The following is a 10,313-nucleotide window of genomic DNA, read 5'->3' as shown; positions in this document are numbered from 1 at the left end:
TCAAAAAATAAATATAGCTTCTTTAGCATGAAAATTTTTAACTCTGTTCTTGCATTTCTGCGGGCTACAGAAGAGCCTACATGGTATTTCTAACAACAAATTCAACAGTAAGTAATCCTAGAGTTAATCATCAAAAGTTTAATTTTTTTTTATTCTAGCGTACTCCCGATAAAAAATTTTTCTATGCATTTGTAATTGCAGGAAATTAAGTGTAACGTAAAGCTACGTAAAACAAAAAAGAAAAGAAAAATTGTTGTAAAGTGACTTAAAATTGCAATAACTCTTGAATAAAGTGGAATTTTGAAAAAAAAAAAAAAACGAAAGAAAAAACTTAAGTTCATAAATAAGAATGACCAAGCACGTAAAATTTGAATTTTGTAGTTAGTTGCTTTACTGTATTTCTCAGAATAGCCCGCTATTTTTACTACAAGATTAAAAGTTAATAGTTCCCCAACTAATTTCTGTACGTTTTTTTATTTTATTTTACATTTTTTTCAAGCATTAGTAATTTTTTCTTCCTCTATCTAATGGATTTTGCTCAACAAAATAAAATGCAATGTGAAGTATAACACCCAAAACAGTGATTACGATTTCTAAATACAGAGGGATTAATTAACTCAATACTTGAAAATTTGAAACGTTCATGTCTTTTGAAATAATACTGATAATTAAATAAACTCATTTATCATTAGTTGGTGTCATTATATGTACATCTTTTCCAACGAAAATAACGTACTCAACTCTCAAAAATAACACCACATCCTCCGGCCTGTTGCCAACCATGCGAACCAAAAAAATCTGAACTTAGTGTAAACTTTATCAATTATTGGTGTTAAGATTTAACAACGCCTTTTAAAATTAGTATGATCGATCAATTGTATTAACTTGAAATAAAATAATCATTCACACAATTTTTACAGTTCGGTATTAGCTTCGAGAGCTCTGACGAAAATGGTAATTACTTAAAATATTCCTCAAAACATCTGTCCGCCTTCTAATGCAACGAGAGAACTATTATTTTTCTCATAGGTATAACATTCTGCGTTGTTGTATTCTCATAGTAGATGTTGATAATTTTATTTATAAAAAGATTGTAATAGTCTTAATATTACAATCGGCGTCATGACTAAATCTTAACTTGCAGTTCGAATAAAAACCATATTTTCTACAAATTCCTATTCATAATTTAATAATTTATGTTTAATTTCATTCATTGATTTTCCTATTGTAAATTTTTTACATACGAGTTTCAACTTAGACATTGATTTACATTCATAACAAAAAAGAAAAAAAAATGTTTAAAATAAATAAATGTCCTAAGTGTTTAGGTCACGGGGTCGTATGAAGCTTGTTTATTGGCTGTTAACCAAACTACGTCTGCTCTTATTTTTCATTGCGAACGGGATTATTACTAAAATGCCATTCGTTTGTTTATAAAATGTTAATAATTTTTTCCAATTGTTCCTAGACTATCTAATCTTTTTCTAATTGTTACTAGACTATCAACACTTCTATTATTATATCAATCGTATTTATGTATTTACTTACTTTTTGTTGTTCTTTTATGGTGGTTTTGCTAATAATAATAACAAATGTCATAATTTTTAAAATTTAATATAATAATTGGACACTTGGGAACAAATAATTAAACGTTTATAAATATTGGCATAAAAGTAATCATGAATATATTTTGTAATCGATTCTTTAAACTGGAACAAAACTTTAATGAAAATTTGATGAAGCGGGGACTTTTTTTTAAATAGCCAAATAAAAAAAATTATCAGATTTAGGTTCAAAGATTCATCAGAATGCATTATGAATATATTTAATAGTAAGAGTAATTATGGATATATTTTGCAATCGATTTTTTATTGGAATTAAATTTTAATGAAAATTTGATGAAGCGGGTACTTTTTTAAAAACAACCAAATTTTCTTTAATATCAGATTTAGATTCAAAGATTCGTCAGAATCAAAGAACTTTTTTTTCTTGAAGAACTAAAAGAAGAAGAACTAAAGGACATTTTTAGATGATTAGTAGAAGAGAAAATTAAATAGCATAGGCTCTTAATAATTCTTTAAAGATAGTTAAAAGGGCTAAGCACCATGTAGAAGAAAAAGTTAATTAATTTTGGTCATGAATATTTGATGAGTGTCTTTTATGATTAATGATGCTATCAGTTTATTTGCATATCCTAATTATCAACATTAACCACTTTTCGTAAAGGTTAATTTTAAATTATATATAAGATATATGTGGGAGATGGTAAATCACAACCGTTTAAAATCTCTAGCGGTAAATTCGATTAGAAGTAATTACTAGTTATAATAGGTTGTTAATAATTTTGTTAGATTTATTACTTTCACTTTATTGTATATTTCATAAATCACTTGCTGTCCATTTTGAAATTAACTTTCTGTCCCCTATTAAAATTTGTCTTATTAAGTTAATTGATAATGGCGTTTGAAAATGAAAAAGAACTTTATGCTACGAATTAAAGTATTTATGTTACAAGGGGCTACATTTCCTGATTATTGTATCTCCAACTCTCTGGAATTTGCTGCTTTATTACGAGTTTAAAAAAGAAAATGTTGAATTTTCGACCCAAGTTTGGATCAGGATCATGGATTAGAACAGTGATTTCCAAAAGGTTTTCCGCGGAACTCTAGGGTTCCGTGGACAGGTAACGGTGGCTCCAAGAATTATAACTTTTCTTTAAAAAAAAAAACAGCAATTTATTTTTTGAAATTTATGACTATATATGTATCCAACCAATAATTCATGATTTATTTTTATTGTTTATTTATTATTATTTATTTATTATTATTTATTCACTATTATTTATTTATTATTATTTATTTATTATTATTTATTCACTATTATTTATTTATTATTATTTATTTATTATTATTTATTCACTATTATTTATTTATTATTATTTATTTCCAATGCACGCCACATTTGGCAACATTCTATCATTGTTTATAACGAGTGATATTGTTGATCTTTTCTTCGTGAAAAACCATATAGGTGAATCGACGTGACCCCAACAACTTTAGAAGGACAGAGAGAGCGAAGTTACCATAGAGTTGAAAGTATTTCAACTCTATGGAAGTTACATTCTTGACCGAAGCGAGATTCGAACCCGGGACGTGAGTTCCAATTCAGCGGCCTTTAACGAACCGCTTCCTTGTTTGAAATTGTCTTAAATAAAAAATACTTAAAAAAACTTTTTTACTTCAATAAACAAATTTTAAAAGAAATAAAAGCTTGCAATATAACAGGGACCACTACAGCCAAAGGGAAAATCGCAAATGGAACGAGTCTTTAAAGGTTGCTGGATTGCAAATTAGCACCCGGGACTTTCCTGACAGGAGATTAGTTCCCCAACCACCATACACACCGGTCGACATCCATAATTTATTTAATATTTTGATTCCTTTTCCAGTAAAATTATGCAAAATGCCAATGAAAGATTCCAGCAAAATTAAAAAGAACTATATGTACTATTTTCTGTTATTAACACATTAAATTAAATGCTGCATTTGCATATAATGCATACATTTCATTTCAAAATAACTGAATTTAAGAATATAGAATTATTTTTCTTTGATAACCGTTCTCACAGTTTATAACATTTCTATTTCGAAAACCATAATGCAGTTTTTCTTTATTCAATTTGAATATATGCATACACCAAAAGCAGATTTAGAACTCGATGCCTCTCCAGACCTGTGAATTCAACATCTGACATTTAACCTAACTCTAATATTGCTATACATTAAATAATAAAAAATAAAAAATCATTATTCTTATTAAATTTATCCAAAATTAATTTGTAGTCTTTTTTTATTACTGCATCCGCAGCTGCCAATAAACTTTATGACGTCTGGGTTTACCAAAATAAGCTTGATTAGTGAGGTTTCAATATTAGGAAAAAAAATGGAGACAACTGGGTTAGAATATCCTGTTTTAAAGTCAGCAAAAAATAGAGAACATATTGCATTAAACTTTTAAAATATTTTTTAAAATTGTATGTAATTGTTGATTATGTTAACTTTTTCGTAACTTCCGCTGCTGAAAACAATGCTGAGCATCATGAACTCTTCCCTTTAAACTTTTTTCATTTGGATCTCTTGTAAATGCAGTAGTGTCAGCATTGCTATTTAATATTTATTTTTGCATAAATTGCTATAATAATGGAGTTACATAAATAGATTTAGTATGAAAAATATTTTGGAGACCAAAACCATAAAGAAAGCAGAAAGTTCAAAAAAAAAATCGATACAAATTTATTGCAATATTAATATTAATTTAAAATTAGGTTATTCAAGGGTCTCAATTTTTTCAGAAGCAATGATCTAAAAAATTTTGGCCAAAATAGAAGAAAAAAGCCCATCATTTGATTTCAAAAAACACTTAAAAACTTTTAAGTTCTTTTATATATCTTTATATATTTTGAAAAGCTTTGGTAACCGTAATCTTCCCTTTCAATATTCTCTCAGTTAAGATCACGGTCGAGATCTTTATATTGGTAAGCACTGATCTGGAGTCATCTTCAACTGTGGATCTCCTGTGCTAAGCTTTCAATGCCTTTTTCTTATGCATCCGTGTCTTGCAGAAATATATCCATTTTCTCTGAAGCTTTCCTCGCTAAGTCAAAGAATAGCTTCTTAACTCAACCCTTTGAACTCCTTTCACTCGACTTTGCCGAAAGTGCAAGTAAATTAAATCCCACCAAATCCTAGAAACTTTCGCTAATCCAAAGGAAAATCCTCGTTGGGAAACTGGGGCAAAGCTACAAAACACTTAAGGGATCAAGTATTAAGGGATCACTGATTCCTGAAGTACTTTGTTTGTCAATAAGTGCTTTTCCTCATCTTTTTCTAATAGGGTGAAGATGGGTTTTTGTCAAGACGCCGAGATTCACCAAGAAATATGTCCTTTCAAGAAATCACTCAGGGAGGGTGCCCTTTCTTTATTCCTTTCTTTTCTCACTTTCTTCTCCCTCATTGAAATTGAAAGTGTCCATCCTCTTGTATCTCTTCCCATTTTTTCGCTTCTTTAGAAAAGTAAGGAGTAAAAAAAAAATTCCCTCAATATCTTTCTTTTTTTCTTGTGACTTACCATCCCATTTTGGGAACAGTGTTACTTTTTTGTGGCATTATCGCCAAAGAATTGATTTATTCAACTATGTCGAAAGTGTTTTTTAGTGATGTGAGGGTGACCTGGTACTTGAAAATAACGCCAAATATTGGCGAAAATGATATTCGTAGGTAGGTTCAGCTAATTTATAAATCTTTGAAAATGTTTTTTTGAAATATATGTTGTTTTCAACTAGTTGCAGGAATATTTGAGAGAGTCGGGAGATTTTATGATTGAATTTAAATTTGAGGTATAAATTAATTATACATTGATTTTTTTCCTTCTTAAGAAGCGGTTGCATTTAAAACTTTATTAAGCATTCTTTTATGATATGCGGAGTATAAAACGTTCTGCTTTTTTGTCTATTTTTTTCTTCTGTTCACTCGTGTTTCTTTTTAAAAATTAGTGAAGATTACTTCAAATTAAAAAATTCAGATCGTTCGCTTTCCAATGTGCTCCGGGTTCGAATCCCAGCGATAGGTGATCGATACGAATTCCGCACCCGGCTCGTACTGACCAGAATGTTGAAGTAAATTATCCTCAGTAGTATATGGATCATGGATTAGAATCCTCTTGCCGTCTGGCTAACCGTGAGTGGTTTTCGTGGTTTCCCTCTCCATGTAACGCAAATGCGGTTAGTTTTTATAAAAAAGTCCTCCACGAAAGTAAAATTTTTCCCAATACTTGATCCAGGAGTTCCCTTGTCTTCTGGATTGGGTTTAAAATTACAAAGCTGCGGAGTTGAACATTAGTAGCCGTACACTAAAAAAAGTCGGATCAGCTGCTCATAAACAAAATAAAAATAAAATAAAATAAAATAAAGAATAAAATTGATCTATTATAAATGTTCTGCTTGTTCCTTAATTTGTAAGTTTATTGTAATTACATGTAAGTAAAATTAAATGAGTAAGTAAATTGTTTTTAACATTAAAGAATGACTTGAATTAAAAAGAAATTTATGTAAAAAATGAAAACATATTTATAATTATTTAATATTTAAATTTAAGAATTTGCATATTTGAAATACTGTTCGTTTATTCTAAATAAAATATTCTAAATAAAATACTTACTTCTGTTTAACACTTAAGAATTACTTAAAAGATGAAAAGGCATTTTACTTTTTGCAATTAAAAATATTTAAAGCATAAAGTTAGATTTTTTTGTATTATTTCATGGAAATATGTAAATTAGTAAAATAGTACTATGATTATTAAAAGCAATTTAATTCAAAGTGCTAATAATGGAATTGTTAACGTTAAAAATATAATCATTGAAAAAAAATACATTTTGGGCTTTAAAATTACAAATTGTGCCAGTTAGGAATTTCCTTATTAACCAATTATTTTACCTTACTTAATTACTTTCAAAATAACAATATGAAATTCATACATTTTTACCTTAAATATTATAAATAATTTATAAATATTTTTTTCCAAATATCAGTATTTAATACAAATTTTTATCTCTAGGGCAGAAATTTCATCGTCAAAAAATAAAATAGACTATCTGTAAAAAAAATTAGATAACTTTTAAGTAATTAATTTAAACAAAAATTCAGTGGTTTTAAGATAGTGTTTACAGTGCATTTTTGTGAATTAATTCCAATTTCTCCAAGTAACAACTAAAGTCCGTAGAGCAAAGCAAATCTCTACTTATAACAAGTAAGTGCGTCGATTGTCAGGACTGAGATCTGGTTGAATTAAAAGATTTGTCAATACTTTTTTTTAACGCCAAGCAGGATAGATCGCCAAAAATTATAGACGCTTAAACAGCACGTGCCTATTCTGTCAAATCTTTATATATCCCACTAAAATTGGCCCCCTCATGCATTATACATGTTACCTATAGAATGTAAACCGCATTTCAAACGCAACAACGTAAAATAAAAGTTTGTTGTGGGGTGTTTTTATGATATTTTAAAAAAAATGCATTTGATGGACGCATTCGAATTTTTAAGAGGATTCATATAAAAAAATAAAAAAAAGTAAATAAAGCTTGAATAAACCTCAAGAGCTCTACATTCCTTTGTAAACTCTAAAAGCAGGTGATCAAAAAATAATTTTATGTCTATGGTCGTTATTTATATTTTCGTAAATAGTCTCTAGCCATAGATGAGTTTTATGAATACAGCAACAATACAATTCAAAGTAAAATATATTGCTTTTAAATTGCATTGAGGATATTTTTGTTGTGAAAATTTTTTGCGTTTTGAGCACATAATTTTATTATTATTTTTTTAAATAATAAAACAAAAATAGGTTATGTACAAGTTTGGTAATATTCAGTTCACGCAGTACTGTTAAAATGTTCTGAGATATATCGGTAAATCGCTGATAAACGATATAAAAACGATAATTTTTGGTTTCATCATTGATTATCATTGGTTTTCAGTTTAAAATTTTTTCAACTCCATATATTTTTTTTTTCTGTATGAACATTTTTTTCAACTAAACGGTTAATTTCCAATTCTCCACAAGCAATTAATTTGAATTAGCCTAAACATTCTTCTTAAAATTTTTCATTTAAATATTAGTAGGCTATTTTCAACTTTTTTCATCAAAGTGTCAGTTTACTACAATAAATTGCTATGAGTCTGTTAACGAATTTAAAAATTCTCAATTTAATTTCTCTTATAATGAGTCTGTTTTTTTTGTTAAATAAGAGATTGTATAATAAATAGCTTTTATTTGCTTTTAGTATTCTTGAATTACTGCCTAACGAAACATTATTACTTTCATTGATTATTGAGCCAAGGTAAATGAAACAGGTAACGCTTTAAAAATTAATATTTTCCACCTTACGGTTAAATTTTCCACCTTACGGTTTTCCATTTTACGTTAAAGATAGGTGCAAAAACAAAAACAAAAAATACGTAATTCTGAAAACAAAATATTTTTTTATAACTTTTTTTTCTTTTTAATCTTGACGCGAGTTAAATTCTGAGGAACTAACATAATGAAAATTTCCGATTGCGATGTTTTTTTTTCTTTTGGTATTCCTTAAAATCATTTAAATGCCATGCCAAATCCAACATAATTAATTAAACAATTTTCCGAGTAATTGCATCTTATTTTTAATGAAATTATGTAACTTAAATTTAAGTACAAATGCATCAACATCTGAAAACTTTTTTTTAGCGCGGAGAAAAAGAAATTAATCTAAGTATTGTAAAACTTCAGTCAGACCTGAGCTGCGATGGCTCACAGGATAGAGCGTTCGCCTTCCAATAAAGCGAACCGGGTTCGATTCCCAGTCGATACGAATTCCGCATCTACCTTGCACCGACCACAGTGGTGACGGGAAATATCCTCAGTCGTAGATGGATCATGGTTAGAGTCCCCTCGCCGTCAGGCTAACCGTTGGAGGTTCACGTGGTCTTCCTTTCTATGTAACGTAAATGCGGGTTAGCTCCATCAAAAAGTCCTCCACGAAAGCAAATTTCTCCCAATACTCGATCCAGGTGCTCCCTTGTCTTCTGTATTAGGTTCAAAATTACCAGGCTACGGAGTTGAACATTAATAGTCGTAAAGCCATAAAATTGGACCGGCTGTTCAACGACGGTTATAAAATAAAATATAAAATTCTAATTACCTATTTTTGGGAAACACCGAACTAAAGTCAGTACAGCAACAATTATTATGTGTTAGAAAACTCAAAAAATAAGAAGTACATCATTGTGAAATAAGTATTTTTTCAAACTTTTTTTTTCACGTTTTAATCGTCAGCACGAGTTTAACTCTGATAAATTCAACAATATTAGACTAAAAATTTGAGAAGGCAGTCTCAATATTTCTGATATCCCTTAAGCTTTAAAAAGCCGCGTAAAATGCATCATAATTAATTAAACGATTTCAGAGTAATTGCGTCTCATTTTTCAGGAATTATGATACTAAAATTAATTGCAACTGCGAAGACATTGAAAAACCTTTTTGTACTCCGAAACGAAAATCAATAATCTAAGTATTGTACACTTGATTAAAAACTTGATATTTCTAATTTCCTATTTTTGAGAAGAATCAAACAGATATTAATATTGCTACAATTATCATTTGTTAGGAAACTTAAGCCAACTAAAGACAGACAGAAATAAATACATCATGTGAAATCGTATTATTAATATTATTAATTTTTTTTAGTCTTTACAAATATTTTCTGATGTTGTTATTATCCTCGGCACGCGTTTAATTCTGATAAATACAGCATCTTCCTAACAGATTGAAAATTTGAGATAGCGATCTTCAAATTTCCGATATCGCTTAAATGTTTTTTAAAAAAACCTCGTAAAATGTATCATAATTAATTAAACGATTTCTGAGTAATTGCATCTCATTTTTCACGGAATTACGTAACTAAAAATTAACTACAAATGCGTCGACATTGAAAGGCTTTTTTGAACCCCGAGGAAAGAGAAATTAATCTAAGTATTGTAAATCTGAAGAAGAAAAAAAAACTTGTTTCTAAACATCCAGAACTTTTTATACTAGAAAAGAAGGAGGGGATGAAAAATTACTCCATTTTCATTGCACACGTGATCTGAAAAGGTAATGATGACTAATACATCTTCATGTGTTATTTCGGTAGCAGGTAGTCAACTTAACCCCCCTGCCTTAGGCGAAAAAAGTAAAGTTAAAAAAAATAGGGTCGTGAGGTTTGCTTTAGCGGGTGGCAGATCAAAATTAGAGCAGATTAGGATTTTTAAAAAAATCCTCCAATAAAAAGAACGAAATCGTTTTAAAATACTTCTGTAAATTACCTTTTCAGCAAAGGTTTTTTTAACACCAATCGCTGAAGAGTTTTCTATTTAAACTATTCTCTATGTGTTAAGCCTAATATCTGGTGATATTTATTCTACGATTATTATTACAAGACCATTTATTATTTCTGTTAACTGCCTTAGCAACAAAGGTTTTTAATATCAATCGCTGAAGAGTTTTCTATTTAAACTATTCTCCGAGGGTTAAGCCTAATATCTGTTGATATTTATTCTATGGTCATTATTACAAAACCATTTATTATTTCTGTTAACTGCCTTATCAGTAAAGGTTTTTAACATCAATCGCTGAGCAGTTTTCTATTTAAACTATTCTCCAAGTGTTAAGCTTAATATCTGTTGATATTTATTCTACGATTTACAATAACATTTATTATTTCTGTTAACTGTCTTATCA

Source organism: Parasteatoda tepidariorum, chromosome 9, assembly GCF_982258835.1.
Source record: "Parasteatoda tepidariorum strain Cologne lab strain chromosome 9, Ptep-v5.0, whole genome shotgun sequence".
NCBI classification, from domain to species: domain Eukaryota; kingdom Metazoa; phylum Arthropoda; class Arachnida; order Araneae; family Theridiidae; genus Parasteatoda; species Parasteatoda tepidariorum.
The sequence above is the reverse complement of the archived record's forward strand: the minus strand, read 5'-3'. Positions refer to the sequence as shown.